We start from the raw sequence: 16209 nt of genomic DNA, 5'->3' as shown, positions 1-16209 counted from the left end.
TGCAAGGAGAGTTTAAACAAACTAATCCATCTCTGGTGTGAGGAATGCTGTTGTAGCTGATATGGTTTGTAAGGGGACTGATCTCAGCTGGAGGTTTTTGTAACACATTCTGTGGTCTGTCCATGCTTGCTCCTTTCTCAGGATGACATTGGCAAGGCAAGAATTGGTGCAATTCCCTATCACCCCTTCCTGGTCTTTTCCTTTGAGCACCAACCAGTCAGTCTACTGGTCTGCTCAGTGGCGTCAGAAGTTGTGTCTCACCAACCCTTTGCCCTATCCAGAGTCCTGTGACATTTTAGCATCTTCAGCCTAAACTGGAGGCATCGAGTCCTTTGAGCATGGAAGGAGCCTGGGGTAGCACTGCCCCTTGCCATTCCCCTGTGTTGAAGGGGTCTCTGATAGGCCCACTTTTTCAATAATTTGCATACGTTTAGCCTGATTAGCAAAAGCCTGATGTATGCCAGACTTGATTCTCACGTTTTGGGGGGATGCTTTACTGTCCATAGCAGCAGAAGTGGTGAGGTGAGTGCTGTGCAGTGTTTGATCATCCTTCCTTAAACACCAGCCGTGGAACCACTGGTTACAGCGGTGGTTACTGAGCCTGCAGGTATTGGAGAAATGGCTGAGAAACATTGACGGGTGCCGAGGCCAGCAACAGGAGGAGATTGATTGCTCTGCTGCTGGAGTGTGGTTGTCGGAGCTCTGCTGCAGTGCCGCAGGCTGCGTGCTCCAGGCAGTGCTGTCAACATTAAATGTTTAGCTGATGTTGTAGGCGCTTTTGTCTAAAGGAATCAGGTTGGGTTATGCACATTAGCTTTTTTAGGAGCAGCTTTCTGTTGTCTTTGTTATGCGCTTTTGGTAACTTGTGTTTCAGAGAGCCACTCAAGAAGTTGTACCCAGATAGCTTCCCTTGGCTTTCAGGAGGAAAACACTCTTCCCAGCCCTGCACATGAAGCCAGAAATGTAACAGAGAGAAATCAGAGATCTCTCCTGGGCCTAGGCTTCCTGTGCCCATCACAGAGGCAGAAGGTCCTAGGACTAGGGTCCCTCCAGGAGTACTGTATAATCTCTGCAGGGCTCAGAAAGCCACATCAGCTGCTATGTAAAGTAAGATGTAGCTGCTGCTATATCACAAATCTGCCAAGTGGGAGTGAGAAAACACCTCCTAATAAGCATGTTTTTTTAGAGAAGATAATTTTCCAATGAGGCAATGAAGAATTACCGAAGGAATTGGAACAATACTGCTTTAGCACAGTATTGTCCTCTGCATCATTGCTCCCTCAGAGGTGCTAAGGGAAGCATTCAGACTTCCTGACACCCTGCACCCTTTCAGCCTCTCTGCAGGAGTGTTGGAGTATCTACACAGTACCGTGCAGTCAGTAACAGTGAGGGATTCATGCTCTTTCATATACTTTCTGATGTGGAAAGAGTCAGTACCTATTTGCTGGCAGGGACCATGTAGACCCACCCTTCATGGCCTCACAAAATCCTTTGAGAACTTTGGCTCAGATGGCATGTGGTAGGCCACACAGCTGCAGAGCCCTCAACCAGTGCTCTTCTGGTTTCCACTGAACACAACACCAAGCTTTAAACAGTTCCCTTTGGTTCTCTCCCACACTTGCACGTTTGCTGCTCTGACCAGCTGGGCCATGTCTAAGCAGCAGCACAAGAGCCAAGAGCTCTGCCTGGCTGTGCTGCAGACCCGCAGGGTCGGTGGACACACTAGCCCCTGCCACCAATGCCATTTTGTCCTGTGCGCTGCTGGTGCAACTTATCTCCTGCCTCTGAGCAACTGCAGCTGTCAGTGGAGGCGGTTTGATCTCGTGTAATCAAATTGACTGTTGAAATGCTAGGTGGTTCCTGAAAAAGCAGCTAAAATCCAGTCTTTTTTCTTGAGACATGCTGTCTGAATTCAGCTTAGTGAACGGTTCTGGTCTGCTCTGTCTTGGACCTCAAGTCCTTGTCTCTGCATTGGACAATCTTTGCTGCCTTCAAACACACCTCCAGAACTGGTTGAAATTCCAGGATCAACACATTTCTGCTTTTCTCTCTTCTCAAATAAAGGTCTTAGCATGTTCAGTGGCATCTAACTGAGACATAAACCACTTGGATGTGAACTCGAGGGCAGCACTCTCTGCACGGGTACCTACGGTTCCAGGAGCTTGAGACAGAACAGAGACTCAGGGCTTTGTGTGTCAGATAGATTCACATTCCCAAGCCAATGACCCCTCTCCTACTCTGAAAGGCTTCATTTGATTTTCACACACCCCTGGGGAAGACACTGGGTTCCCCCATTCCTGCCTTTCAGATGTGCTATGTCACACCTGGGTCGGTTCTCCCAGCAGCCACGGTACCATCACTATAATGCTGCTGTCTCGCTCTGACATGGCATGTGGGACACCACCTGCTACGGTAGTGCTGGCACTTCCCACAGTGGGAAGGACTCATGTCTGCATAAGGATGGAAAGAGGCACTAGCAGCTGAGGCTGCACAGTCCAGGAGTTTTGCTTCCCCTTTTTCAGTCGTGAATTGTGTACGAGAAGATCCATGCCTCTTTGCACTGATCTTTTCAAAGTTTGTCCTCCATCCTCCCATCCATCCCCTTGTATTTTCTCATGTGCCGAGTCTCCTGTTTGCTGGCTGACGTGTGTGTTGTAGGGTAAAGGCAGCATCATTACTTAAATCCCCTATATCCACATCTAAGTAAATTCTCACGAGGTCACATCTTTTGTGTCTTGGCCCATTTGTACCGTGCACAAGAGCCCAGGAGCCCTACACCTAAGCATAACTTCGTCATTTCTGAGTAACTCAGAAATGTTGACTATAGCATCAGGGCATGAGTAAGCCAGGCAGCCTGGTTCTTCCTGAAGATATTCTCTCTTTCAAAAGTTGGTGCCTTTTTATAGTAAGGAAATCTCAAACTGCATGAACACCCAAAGTGCTCTTTTGTTGTTGTTGCTGTTGTTTTTCCAGACTTAAAGTATGAGCGGTCCATTAGAATGGCAGGAAATGACCATGTTGCATGGTGATAATTGTATTAAGAGATTCAGTAACAAACTCACCTGTGCTGTTTATATGCTGATTAACTATTTAATCCATCTGTGTCTCCAGCTTCACTTCTCTATTTCCCTTGCCTCACCCTCCTCTGACATTCTCCCGCATCTCCTCCAGTGCCTTGCTGCTCAGTGTGTGCCTCATAGCTGGATACCTCCCACGTCCTCCTCCTGGGGATGTGACTTTGCCCACATCACACTGGTGGTTCTGCACGGTTCATCATAACTCTCCGAAGTGAGAACTGTGTGCTACGTGGTGCCTAATCAATGAGGCCTACAATTGCTTGGTCTCTAGGAACCGCTGTAATGACCATAGTGGTGGGGATGATTAATCAGGAAATGGTAAAGAAAATGCTTATAATGAAGCATATGAATTTCTGACTTTACTGGGGGCTACAAACTCACAAACAAGGTCAGGGAAAAGAAATCCACTGAGGATGACTAAATATGAAGACTTCACCTCTGGTTTGGGAAGTCTCCAAAACACAAACTGTTGCAGACTAGAAGAATATTGTGGGAAAGTGTTTGACCATGATCATCCTGTCCTCTATATTGGTCAGTGCTGGAGGCAGGCTGCTGAGCCCAGGTGGACCTTTGTGTTGCCTGGTGCCACTAGTCCTGTGTCACACCACAGTCATGACCTGAATTGCAGAACTTTAATGATGGAGACAGATGGCAAGAGGCCCTGCTCACATACGATGAGATAAGGAGTGAAGCACCATCTTTGGTGTGCCTACCGCCTTCTCTGCTTGCACTGGCCATGCCCTGTGGGAGCTACACCTGTGCCCTTGGAGCAGATGGCAAAACCATCTCCAAACCTGGATTCCCCCTTTCTGCTTGATCAGTGCAAAGGCAGGGCTCAGCCCAGGAGTGAAACTCCTCTGCCTCCAGTGGAAAGTCTTTTCCAGCTCCGCCAGCTCGGTGTGGGACCCAGAAGGGCACTCTGAGTGTCAGACTCAGCTTGAAAATATAAAGTGGAGTGAGGCTGGCCAAGGAAGTCAGAGAGGTACGAAAGGTCCCGCTCTCTGCACAGACAGAGGAGATTTCACATCCTTTTCCACCTAGGTTCTCAGCAATGAAGACTTTTCCTGGTGAGGCATTTTTTTGTCTTCTTTGTTCTTGGGACTATAATCCACAAAGATGATTGGAGTGTGAACACGTTTGTTAGAAAAAGGCAAACAGATCCCTGAGCTGCAAAGACTGTTTTCAAACCATGGCTTTTAAAGGGGCATCTGACACAAAGGGCTGAAGGTAGTTAATACAGCACATGCCAGCCACTGGCTGAGAGGAATAGGCAGCATTGCTGATAAGCTCATTTGATAAAGCTGTTGCTGGGCACTGCAGATGCAGGCTAAGTTCAGCCTTCAATATCTATCTCAATCCCATAGGCAGCATTCTCAGGCAGTGCTGCCAGGAATTATTTTAACCCTGCCTACCTCTCATACAGCTTCCAGTGAGGACTCACAGTGTGGTCCTGTGTGTCACGGCTGCCATTGACCTGAGCATACCTCATTAGCTGATACATAAGGAAATTGCACAGCGTAATGCAAGCTGGTACCAAGACTTCGTAGGCAGTATATTCCTGTAGCTCCATCGTTTTTTGGTGTCCTGTGTTGTTGAAGCAATGATTAAATCCCCCATAACTGGCCCAGCTGGTCACTTGCTCATAGAAGATGTTTCCTGTCAGAAGTTGCTGAGGTTGCCCCATGACATTGCATGTTGGGCTGGGTTGTGATAGCCTTCACGTACATGAGCTTCTCCCATCATGAGAAGCAGTGAATGGAGGGGCCAGGAAAGAAATCTGAATATGGTGGATGTGTGGCTTTGTCTGTCTGCTAGAAAGGGCACAGGACTGCTCTGTCCTTACATTACAGAGGACTGGGTCCCTGGGGAATTGTACTAGGCTCGAGTACTGTTGCTTTCCAGGCAATGCTAACTAAACAGCTGATCTCCACCAGCTCTTATGGCATCCTGTCAGTTGAGGAATTGGGAAGGGAGGATCTGGGCTCAGGGTGTTTTCAAGACATGCAAGACGTGCCACATCTCACTTCTGAGCCTGAGCAGAGATGAGCTGAAGCCTGGGATTCACACTGGGTTGGATCCCAGAGCCCATTATTTAAAACCCAGTGCTCACAGCTCCTTTTATGTGCTGCACTGGAGGGAGATTGGTTGTTAAGGCTATAAGCCTCACTGATCATCCCTGGGTTTACGGAGGCAGCCTGAAACCAAGAAAAGGAGTTCCCAGTGACTTCTCCATTTAACTCCATGCTGGGAGCACAGCTTTCTGGTCGACCCCGAGACAGGGTTTAAAGATCCTGAAGAAAGAATGATTTGCTTTTGGGTTCTGCAAGCCTTGTCTTTAGCAGGCGTATTCGAATGTCTGGTGTTGCACAGGGACACCAGGCTGTGCCTGAAGGAGCGCAGGATCTCCACTGCAGCTGTGCAGCAGGGGCTCTTCCCAGCCCCTCTGTTGTGGTCCATGCCTGATCAGGTCTTTCCTCCACTGCTGACCCAGAGGTGGCAGAATCTCAGGGCTTCGCTAACTACAGTGCTGATTCAGAAGACATTAAACCATTATCTCTGCGTCTCACTCCATCAACATTTTTTCAGTCTGTATTAAAAATACTACTATGGTTTTTAGCACAAAAGGGGAAAGAAGAGAACCTTCTATGTTCAGGACATTTGGGACATCACTAGAATTTCATCCATCTGTGATTGGCCCTCAGACCGTCATACTCAATTTATTTCTCAGCCAAAGTTTTTCAGCCATCTGCTCAAGTGGAACAGCTTCCAGCATTTATTCCCAATAGTGCTCCTCTGAGGGAGCGCATGGATTTTCTCCAGTACGACAGCATCACTATTTTCAAAAAAAACCTTCAGCCCAACCCTGCAGTGACTGGCGGGGAGCCCTCCCTGCTCTGCACCCCGACCTTGAATTTTAAGCAATTGATCAAGAAAACACAGAACTGTTTCTCTTCCACTCAGGACTACTGAACGTGACTGCTGTTTTTTAAAGGGCTCCTCTGCAGCGATGTTAATGAGGTCGCCTTGGATACTCAGCTTAAAACGGTGTCGCTTCAGCTTATTTATGTCAGCAATCAACAACAACAACAAAAAATACACAACAACCCATCAGTGGATCTGCTTCAGGAGGGGTGGGGGACTCCTGGCAGGCAACTGGAGCAGATAGCAACTCACAGTCCACCTGCTGCCAGCAGTTCAGTCACTGAGCCTCTCTGATTGTCTAGTAGAGCATCAACACAATGTTCTCCATAATTATTATCTCCTTAAATTGGGGAAAAAAAAAAAAAGACCGATAAAAAAGCCTGATTTTTCCAGCATTCTATTGAAAGTGCCCCAGGAAAGGACTTCAAACTGGAAGCAGCAAGAGATTCAAGGAGAGTTGGGGAAATAAAAGTGGTTTCCTTGTATAATCAGAGGGGAGGCTGTGTGTCCTTAGGGAATTGTTTGCAGGGCACAGAGACCCACTTGCATTACTGCTGCTTAATGTGTTACCGTCCATCAGCCGAGCTGTGAAAGTGCACTGTGTCCAGATGTAAAAAGCAGGGTGAAACATACTTGAAGCAGGAACACAAGGCAGGTACATTCAATGCTTTGATGATCTACCTAATGCAGTGCTCACCATGTCTCCAAACAAATTACTCGGCTTCTCTGAACCTCACTGTTCCCACTTGTGAGCAAGGGTGAATTCAGTGACACATCTCTCATAGGCTTCATTGGAACTTTGAAGACATATGTGGAGCCACTGATGGAAAGGTATAAGCAAGTTCAAAGGCTTAGCTTTGGCAAACACCTTTACATATCAATGGAGATCAGACTGATTCCTTGATTAGCAGTTAGATTAATCAATCTAGAAAGGGGCTACAGTTATTACTATTATTTTATTATGTACTTATTATTCTACTTATCCAGATTATACAGATATGGAGTACTTCTCTATCCCTCACCAGCAGTGCCCAAACATGATGATGGAGACCATCCCCAAATCCTGAAATAGATTGCCATTGTGATGTGAGCATCCCTTTCCTGTGAGCACCTGCAGGTAAGCCTGGCACTGTGTCTGGGATGTCAAAGCCCAGACTTAGATTATAGAACAACTCAGGTCAGCAGGGACTTCAGGAGGTCTCCAGTTCAAACCTTGCTCAGAGTAGGGGCAGCCTAGATCAGGTTGCTCAGGGCTGTGCCAAGTAGAGGGTTCAGTACCTCCACAGATGGAGACTCCATGGCCCTTCTTGGCCTCGTCTCAGTGTTTGGCACCTCGACGCTGTAACTGAGCTTAATTGCCCTGACTTGGGGCTTCAACCCACAGTCTCTTCCATAGGCTTGGAAACTCATTTAAGCCTAGCCTTGGGCTTTCAGTCCCTGCCTGACCTACTTTGTAGGTATACCTGTTTCCAGTATGGTCTCCTGGATGGACCTTGAATCAAGGTGTAGACTTGTTTCCAGTTCTGTCTCTGGCCCTCTCTGCTACTGCTCCTGACTGGACTCCCTGGATGGACTCTGGACCTGGTTCATTGCCTGGCCTTGTCTGGAACTGTTGATGAACCCTGTTACCGTCACCACACTCTTCCCACTCTGGCTGGGTGCTGCAGGACCATGCCCTGGTCAGTGACAGTACTGTCTGCTCTCAGGCCACCCTTGGCTGCTGGCTCATCCTCTCTCAAAAAACAGTCCTGCTCTGGCTTTCTGGCATAAGCTGAAAATGTTTTTCCTTGTATCCACTGGGAATTTTCTGCACTCCAGCCTTGCCAATTACCTCTCACGCTTCTGCTCTGTACCTCCAAGAGTACCCCTGTCCTTTCTACCCCGTCCTTCAGGTAGTTAAAGAAAGCAGTTAAGATCTTCTGCTTGCTCTCCTCCAGGTTGAACAATCCAGCTCTCCTTGCCTCTCATTGTGCCTCTTGTGCTTCAGCCCCTCAACCATATTTATGGCCTCAACTGAACTTACACCAATCTGTCAACGTTGTTTTTGTCCTTGGAATTTCAAAATGGGACCCAATGTTTCAGCAGCATTCTCAGAAGGGTCAAACAAAGGGGAATTACCACTTCCCTGGGCATGCTGGCTACACTCTTGCTACAAGAGTTGAGGGTGCAGTTAGCCTTTCCTGCAGACACAGTATCAACTCCTGTTCAACTCAGCAGGAAACCCATCTCCTTTTCTGCAAAGCTGCTCTCTATCAAGCTGCTTTCCAGCCAGCCGTGCCCTAGCCTGACCTGTTCCCACATGAGGTTATGCTATTAGGACCATACACATGCTTTTGTTGTCTGCCCATTTCTCCAGTCTGTTGAATCCCTCTGAACAGCAACTGCAGCCTCTTGGGTACCGAGTGCTTCCCTCCCCACCGCTTCCTTTGGTGTCATCTGAAAGCTTCCTGAGAGTGCACTTTGTTCAACTAGCCAGGCCACCGGTAAAACTGTAAAACAGTACTGGCCTCAGTACCAGTCCCTCCAGGATCTCACCAGTAATGAGTTGCCAAGTGGACTTTGTACTGCTCATCGTCCCCCAGTGAAAGCAATAGCCTGACCTATTTTCCAGCCGCTGCCTTCCCTGTTTATCAGGTCCATATCTCCCCAGTCTGGCTATAAGGAGAGCATGCATTGGGCTTTACTACAGGCAAGGGAAACCACTTCCACTGTTCTCCTCTTATCCATGCCTGATCCACACAGCCAGTTTTCTTTCAGGGCAGTCAGGTTGGTCAGGTGTGATGTGCCCTTTGTAAGTCCCTGCTGGCTGTTCCCTGCTTGTCCTTCAGGTGCTTGACAGTGGTTGCTGGGAGGATTTGCTCCATCATTTTCCCAGGGACAGAGGTGACACTGGGCAGGCTGTAGTTCACCAAGCCCTCCTTCTTCCCCTGCTGGAAGCTGTGTGATGTTTGCCTTCTCCCACAAACCAGGAAACTCCCAATTGCTACAGTCTTCCAAAATGATGAGAGAGGAGCTTTGCTGTGGCACAGGCCATCTCCTTCAGCATCTTCAAGTGCATTCCACCCAGTCCTATGAACTTTTGCATGCTCAAATAGCTCAGATGTGTCCTAAGTCAATCTTCCTCTAGCATGGATAATGCTTCATTGCTGCTAGGACAAGAGACCTGGGAGGTTTGAGGGCAAACCTCAGCAATAACAACTGAGCAAAGAAGGCTTCGAGTACTTCAGCTGCTCTGGGTCTGTGGTCATTAGGTCCTGCCCCAGTGAGCTGCAGGGCTAACTCTCCCTCAGCTTTCCTTCTGCTGCCAATGTACTTCTAGGACACTCCTCATTCCCCTTTGCATCTCCCACTGGTTGCCACTGTGGCTGAGCTTTGTCTATGTGCCCCATATAACTTGGACAACATCTCTCAATCTTCCCAGGTTGCCTGTGCCCACTTCCACCTTCTGTGCACTTTCTTCTTGCATTTGAGCTCAGCCACGCATTCCCTGTTAATTACTGCTAGATTCTGCCCTGCTTGCTTGGCTTCCTCCAGATAGCAATGGTCCATTATTGTAGTTGGAAGAGGTGGTCCATGAAGATGTATGAGCTGTCTTGGCCTCTTTGCCCTCCGGGGAAGTCTCACACAGGATCCTGCTAAGCAGGTCCCCAAAGAAGCTGAAACCTGCTCTGCACCTGGGGTTGGATGTGCCTTGCATCCTTATTTCAGTAGCTGAGACTCTGCCGTCTCATGGTTGTTACAGCCAAGGCTGCCCTCAGCCTTCCAATACCTGACCAGCTTTTCCTGGTTTGTGAATCATGGCTCCAGCAGAACATTTCCCCATGTTACTTCATTGAGTACCTGCAGGAAATTGTCCTCAAGACACTCCAGAAGCTTCCTGAATTACAGGGGTAGGGAGGTTGAAGTCCCCCATGTGTACCAGGGCATGCATTCATCAGGCTTTGTTCAGCTGGATTCAGATCAGCCCATACCTGACAGACATTCCACTTCCTAGATCAACAGTTTTTCCATTGCACTGCTACTACCTATATAAAAGACCCACCTACAGGTTATGTTGATCCTGCAGTAGGCACGGTCTGTGCATACAGAGTTGCTCCTTCATCTAGAGACTCCAGACTTCCTCGTCCAAATAGACAGCATGGTAGGGAGACAAAGAAACACGAGACCACCAGGTATGATAAATCTGAAGGAATAGAAAGTTGGATGCTACAGTGGTTTAGTTAAACTGCACTGAGAACAGGTTTAGGGATGGTCCTACTCATAATGGAAGAAAGCTGAGCTTGATTTGTTCTCATTTTTTGTGGCTATGAGGTAAGGTAGGATAAGTGGACACTACTTGAATTCTGAACTGGAATGTCCATATAAACAATTTAATGAAGTTTAGCTAATCCAATTTGCAGCGGTTAATTCAGATTAATTTTCCTGATTGTCTCTGTGTAGATAAGGCCAAGGCCACTTCCCCAAGGTTACTGGCTGCGTTAGGTGCAGGATACAAACCTACCTACTGGCTCAGGGAGTACAAGCTGCCATTTCTTTCCCGGGTTGATTTGTCCCTAGCCGTGCACTCCCATCGTATTCCCCTGCACAAAAGAACACCATTTCTTCCATTTTCCTCAATTAACAGTGAGTATCACTGATTCTTGATGTCCCATTTTAGGCAGATCACTACAAAGCCTTTTTCTGGGTGAAATGTACACATTGTTACTGGTGCAATAGCTCACACTGGTGCTTGGAGGTGGATTACAGCACTCACTTTGTCATAGAGATGTAGCACACATATAGGAATTGGTGATCTGCTGAAATCTTTCCTAGGAAGCCAGAATGGCCCATTGCATCTTGCTGTTAGAGGGGAGTACTCCCAAGCACTCCAGCTGGCTGACACTGTCAGATCTCCCAGGGCTTTTTCTGACTCTCCTGGGCACTCACGTACTTAACTAGTTATCCAGCATCCCCCAGCATAAGCAATAACAACAGTTCAGAAAATGAACCTCCTCTTTGTAACCAAATCAGATGCAGACTGGGATGGGATCTAGTGCTGCGGGACAAATGTCTCTCAGCCCTTTTTAGAAGGGGTTCTCACCTCTGCTTCCTAGCATCTGGTGCTGGCCCCTGGGTTGCAACTGCAATACCCTAATTGTTCATGAGGGATTGAGATCCCCAACATTTTTTAAAAAAATACACATAATCTAACCAGAACTGAAGAGCTGCCTTCGCCTTAACTGAAAACTTTCTCAATGGAGTTACAACCCTAGAACAAGTAGCTTGCATCTCCTGGTACATGATAAATGGATACAGGAGCTGTTCTGAACAGCAGGCAATAATGAATGTTTACATTTCCTTGGCCAAGATGAGGAAGCTTTAAGTAACTAATTAAAAAAAAAAGCATCAACAGAAAGTCTTTTCCCATGATCTTTTGCCATAAGTCCTTGGCAATAACCTCAGGACTCACTTCAAAGCACTGAATTCTCTTTTCTGGGCTTCTTTCTACTATGGCAAAGGAGTTTACAAAGATAAGTTGCTTGAGCTCAGTAGCTGGCTGTAAGCTTGTTGTTCTGCTTTAGGGGGGACTTGCAGTCCCCAAGTCCTTGTGTTCAAGAGTCTCTGCATGATAAATCTTGTAACTATGATGTGTGTCCACATCTCTAGCCCTTTGCCATCATTATAAGATCATTTCATCTCCTTGGGACTTCCTACAAGGTTCTGCTCCCCCACAGAAATGCAGCAATCATTTCTGATATTTCCACAACATAGCTGTCCAGATCCTCCTCCTCTTCCTCATCATTACAACCTGTCAAAGCTCCTGTCTTAGACCTGAACTACCCTGAACTGTTCAGGGCTTGGTTATTGCTGCAAAGACTGTAGCAGGGGAAGTGAAGAATAAGACAGGAAGAAGTGGAGATGGACAGATGGGAGTGTGCAGGAATCAAGGGTAAGTTTTCTGCCAGTAGTGATGAGAAGTGCTCTCCATCTTGCATTGTTGCTGTAGCCTTTCACTCCAGAGAGTCCATGGTGAAGCTGGGACACCATCCACTTGAGCAGAAGCTGTACTGCTCGCATCTGCAAAGCAGTTGCAAGAAGTGGAGAAGATTGCCAAAGAGAGTGCTGAAGACATTGACATCCTCTCTGTCCAGGGGAATCTGCCCATGCCCTGCTAATGCATCTAATTCACTGAAGAATTTGCCTCATTTCAGCAAAATTTGCTTTCCTATTGGGCAAGTGGAAACATTGCCTCTTCTTGGTCTGGTTCAGCTGCTCCAAGTTAGGGCAAAATCTGAATCTGCCCTGCAATTACTAAGGGACCCAGGTGCTGCCTTTCCTTTTCCATCAGTGATGCCACCTGCTGCTACATTTTGCTGCTCTCCTCTTTTTCATCTCTTAAGCAATTCACTGGGGGCACCTGGACAGCAGAGCAGGTGTGCTGTGGGTTCTGTGTTGCACCTATCACTAAGGGACACCTCTTTCTAAGTGGGAAAGGTCAGCTTCCACAGTCAGCAGCCAGCATCCCTCTCTTGTCTCCCCAGCCATAAGGCTTTGTAACAGTTCCGGAGCAGAGTGTGAGCTCATACCCCAATATCTGGACGAATATCTTCACCACTGTTCCTCTCACTGGCCTCAGAAACAGGCAATGTCCAACTCTCCCTTCCCCTTTCTACCCAGTGGTCTATTCCTTTTATTGTGTAGGCAAACCAAAACCAAACAAAAAAGAATTTTTGTGAAGGGTCTTCCCCCACCTCTTTTACTACTCTTCTTTCCAAAAGCCTCCTTTCTGGCAAAATAAGTAAATGGGAATTGTACTCGAGGAGGTGAGCTTATCTTTGTTTTGGAAAGATGGCTTTGAGCCACATCAGACCATTTCTGCTTGGTGAAGAGAGGGCTAGTCACATTGCCTTAATTGAGTCACATATGATTTGTAGCATCATATTCTGGTCCGAGTTTCTCATGCTATTTCTTGAGTACAGTTAGACTCAAAACCCAGGATGCTTCCCAGAACCTGTCCCATGTGCTCAGTCCTCTTCCCAGGACTTTGTCCTTTAGCTTCTTCCCATGGCCATAAAAAACTACCTCATTTGCAGGCTTTTTCTTGATTACTTGCATTGGCAATTCCACCTGACACAATTGCTGTTGAATTACCTGGATAGGTTCTTCACAGTGCTACCAGTACTGAATGCTGCAATGTCTTTTCCTGTTGCATAAAGACACTTCTTCCATTGACCTGGGCCAAGTCTGTGAGTATCTGTAAATCAAAGCCTGTCTGATAGAAGTGAATAACATGTTCTAGGATGAAAATATCTCCTTCCAGGAGACCCCAAGCAATAGGAAGTATCAGTTCTTTGACCCCATTGTGAGAGCAACGACTTTCCAAGGATTGTGAGGAGTGAGGATCACTTCCCAATTGTTTAAATGAAGAGGAGTTTTGTGACTGAAATTTAGCATGAGAAACTAGCAGGTCTGGGGTCTATTCTAGACCAAATGTGGCCTTTATGAGGGCTGGGATTTTTCAAAAGCACGCAGCACTGTTCCAGTTCTTCTGTGAATGAAGCTGCCTCTGATCATGACCAAGAGACAACCCTATGTTCTTCTGATTACTGTCTTTAAAAAGGATCAGAGTCTTCTCACGTGCTCCACAAACATGTTGTGTCTGTGCTGCTCAGCCGCTGTATAAATCAGCATGTTGGAAAAGTCCAGGTAGGACCAAGACCTGCAGCAGTGCCTAGTGCTGGACAGCTGGCAAAAGATCTCTTGGGATGGAATTGCAAGCGCTTTGGAGATGGCGGAGTCAAGGGCAGCTAGGAATGGACAGGCACTTTCCAGCACGAGGCCCATGATGCACAACTGAGCAGTGTTGGAGGCAGGCAGTAGGAATTTACCCCATCCAAAGCGGACCCTCCAGCTCACAGGCTCTGGCAGTGTTTTTTCCATGGTAGGATCAGAAATAGCTGTGGGCTGTACCTGGGATCTTATGTACCAGGGAGCTCTCTGCTTTCAGGGGCTGGGAACCCTCTCAAGGAAAATCAAGGCTCCTAAAGCTGAGGTTGTCTCAATCATTTGTTACCTTGCCAGTGCAAGCTTTTCACAGACCTGTGAGAGGTTCACACTCTCGGGCCACCTGAAACAGGTCCTGGTCCCTTGAGTGATCTGGTGGATGGTGGAAGGTGAAGCTGAGCTCAGTTCTACAGGAGGATTTTGGTTTTTCAGGTTGTTCACTGCTGTTTGCCCTTAGCAAATAAATCGGGTCTGCTTGCTGCAAAACATTTTTGTGTATGTTAAATAGCTGCATTGTCCTGCTCCAGAGCTGAGTGTGTTTCAGTAGGAGACCAAGTTCCTCCCAGTGCCAGCTGCAGCCCTCAGTCCGTGCATGCACCAGTCCCTGCCAGATTGCCCTGAGAGTACAAAGGAGATGGAAGAAACTGGCTCCTTGACAGGTATTTGTTTAATTTACAAAGCCCCTTTTGCAGAGTTTCCTATCCCAATAGGCCAGCGTTGCCAGGCTGTCCCAGCGCTGCTCTGCTGCGGAGCCCAGGGGAGAACAGAGCGAGCCAGAGGATGAGCCAGGTGTGTCCTTGAGAAGGGGCTGGCACTGAATGAGGACATTGGCAGTGCAAGATGGCAGCACCCGTGGCAAGGAGCTCACATGCAGGAAGCTCACTCTCCAGCCAGGGTCGCAGCTTTGCTGTGCTGTGCTGGAAAGCTCTATGTGCTATGAGGGGCAAGGGGAATTTGCCACCTTCTGTAGCTGTTGTGGATGTAAAAGCTGAGGGAGCCTCCCCTTCAGGTCTTGCAGTGTGTCCCTGTGCTTGGGACCACAGATTGTACCCCTGCACCCCACAGCACCCTCTGGCATGGCCACAGTGACCGCTGCACGTGCCAGCATGCCCAGCAGCTCGCTAGAGAAGTGCAGCTGGGTCATAGGACGTGACAATCGCTGCTGTGCAGCACAAGCCTGAAGCTAGCACACACACGAGTGGCTGCTGATGCACAAGTGTCATTTTTTCTGAATTCTGGTTTTGATCACTGGCTGAAGCGATGCAAAAGATGGTTTCCCACTGTATTTCTGGGGTGCTTTTATCAAACGGTGTTTTGCTTTGGGCTGCCACAAACTGTGGCTCATCTTCTGTCTGGCCTTTGTCTCCAGGCAAGGCTGTGAGCTCCTGGGGATGGGGACATCTCCAATGAGGTGCAGTGCTTTCATGCAGCCCTTTTTCAGGGCAGTGTGCTTGTATAAATGATCAGCATCACGTAGACCTTGGTGGGCTTTGAATTTTAACCTTGTTTGCTGTGAGGAGGGGCTTGCTGGACTTTGTAGCGTAACAATCTGCCTCTGATGGGCAAGCCGTCAGTCCCTAAGGAAAGAACAAAGGAAGATCTTTCTGATTTGAGGGGAAAAGGCCAGTGTTATTTCTTTTACAGCTCTGAGGAAGTAAACAGGGGGGCAGAGTCCAGGACAATTAAAATATTGACTGAACATGGATGACACCTCAGAGATGGGCCATTTTTATTTTAAAATCTGCAGACAGGGTGACAAGCTGACATTATGGAGATTTTAGAAATACAGCTGAGGAGAGGGCTCCTGGATGGTGACTCCAGTACAAACCAAGAAAGGGCCGCCCAGTCTGATATCATGACCACCTAGGACTGCTGGCTTCCCTGCCAGAAGCTTGTGTTGTGCCCCCCAGCAAGCTGCTCAAGTAGAAATGCACAGTCTGTTTCCCTCCTTTGAGGCTGCCCCAGGGCACAGCCTGAGATCTCTGCACGACCTCTCACCAGGTACCAAGGGGATGCAAAGGGTCTGGAGTGAGGGAGATTACCAGCACAGAGTGCACACCAAATCCTATCCTCTGTCTTCCTTTGGGTTAAATACTGTTGCTGATATGCTCTGCAGCCACTGAAAGTACTGCTGCAGGTTTTAGCATCAAGCTGTATTCCTAGAGGGGCACTGCCACTGCTTATGAGGCAGGGGATGCGGGGGTGGAGGGATGTGAGGTGTGGAGACCATTGCAGTGAGGTGAGGGACAGCACAAACATTACCAAAGGCCTTGGAGCTGCATGTCCCTCCTCCTGCCTGAGGACCGCAGGGCATGGAGCCTGCCAGGCTGCTGTCTGCAGGGACAGGAAGAGTGTGTGTGTGCATATGGGGACAATGATTCCTGTTCTTGGCTGTGCTCTTGGTCCCAGGAGACATCCCAGTGCGGGAACCCAAGGAGCCCCATCT

The sequence above is a fragment of the Falco peregrinus genome, chromosome 8, assembly GCF_023634155.1.
Source record: "Falco peregrinus isolate bFalPer1 chromosome 8, bFalPer1.pri, whole genome shotgun sequence".
NCBI classification, from domain to species: domain Eukaryota; kingdom Metazoa; phylum Chordata; class Aves; order Falconiformes; family Falconidae; genus Falco; species Falco peregrinus.
This window is presented reverse-complemented; position numbering follows the sequence as displayed.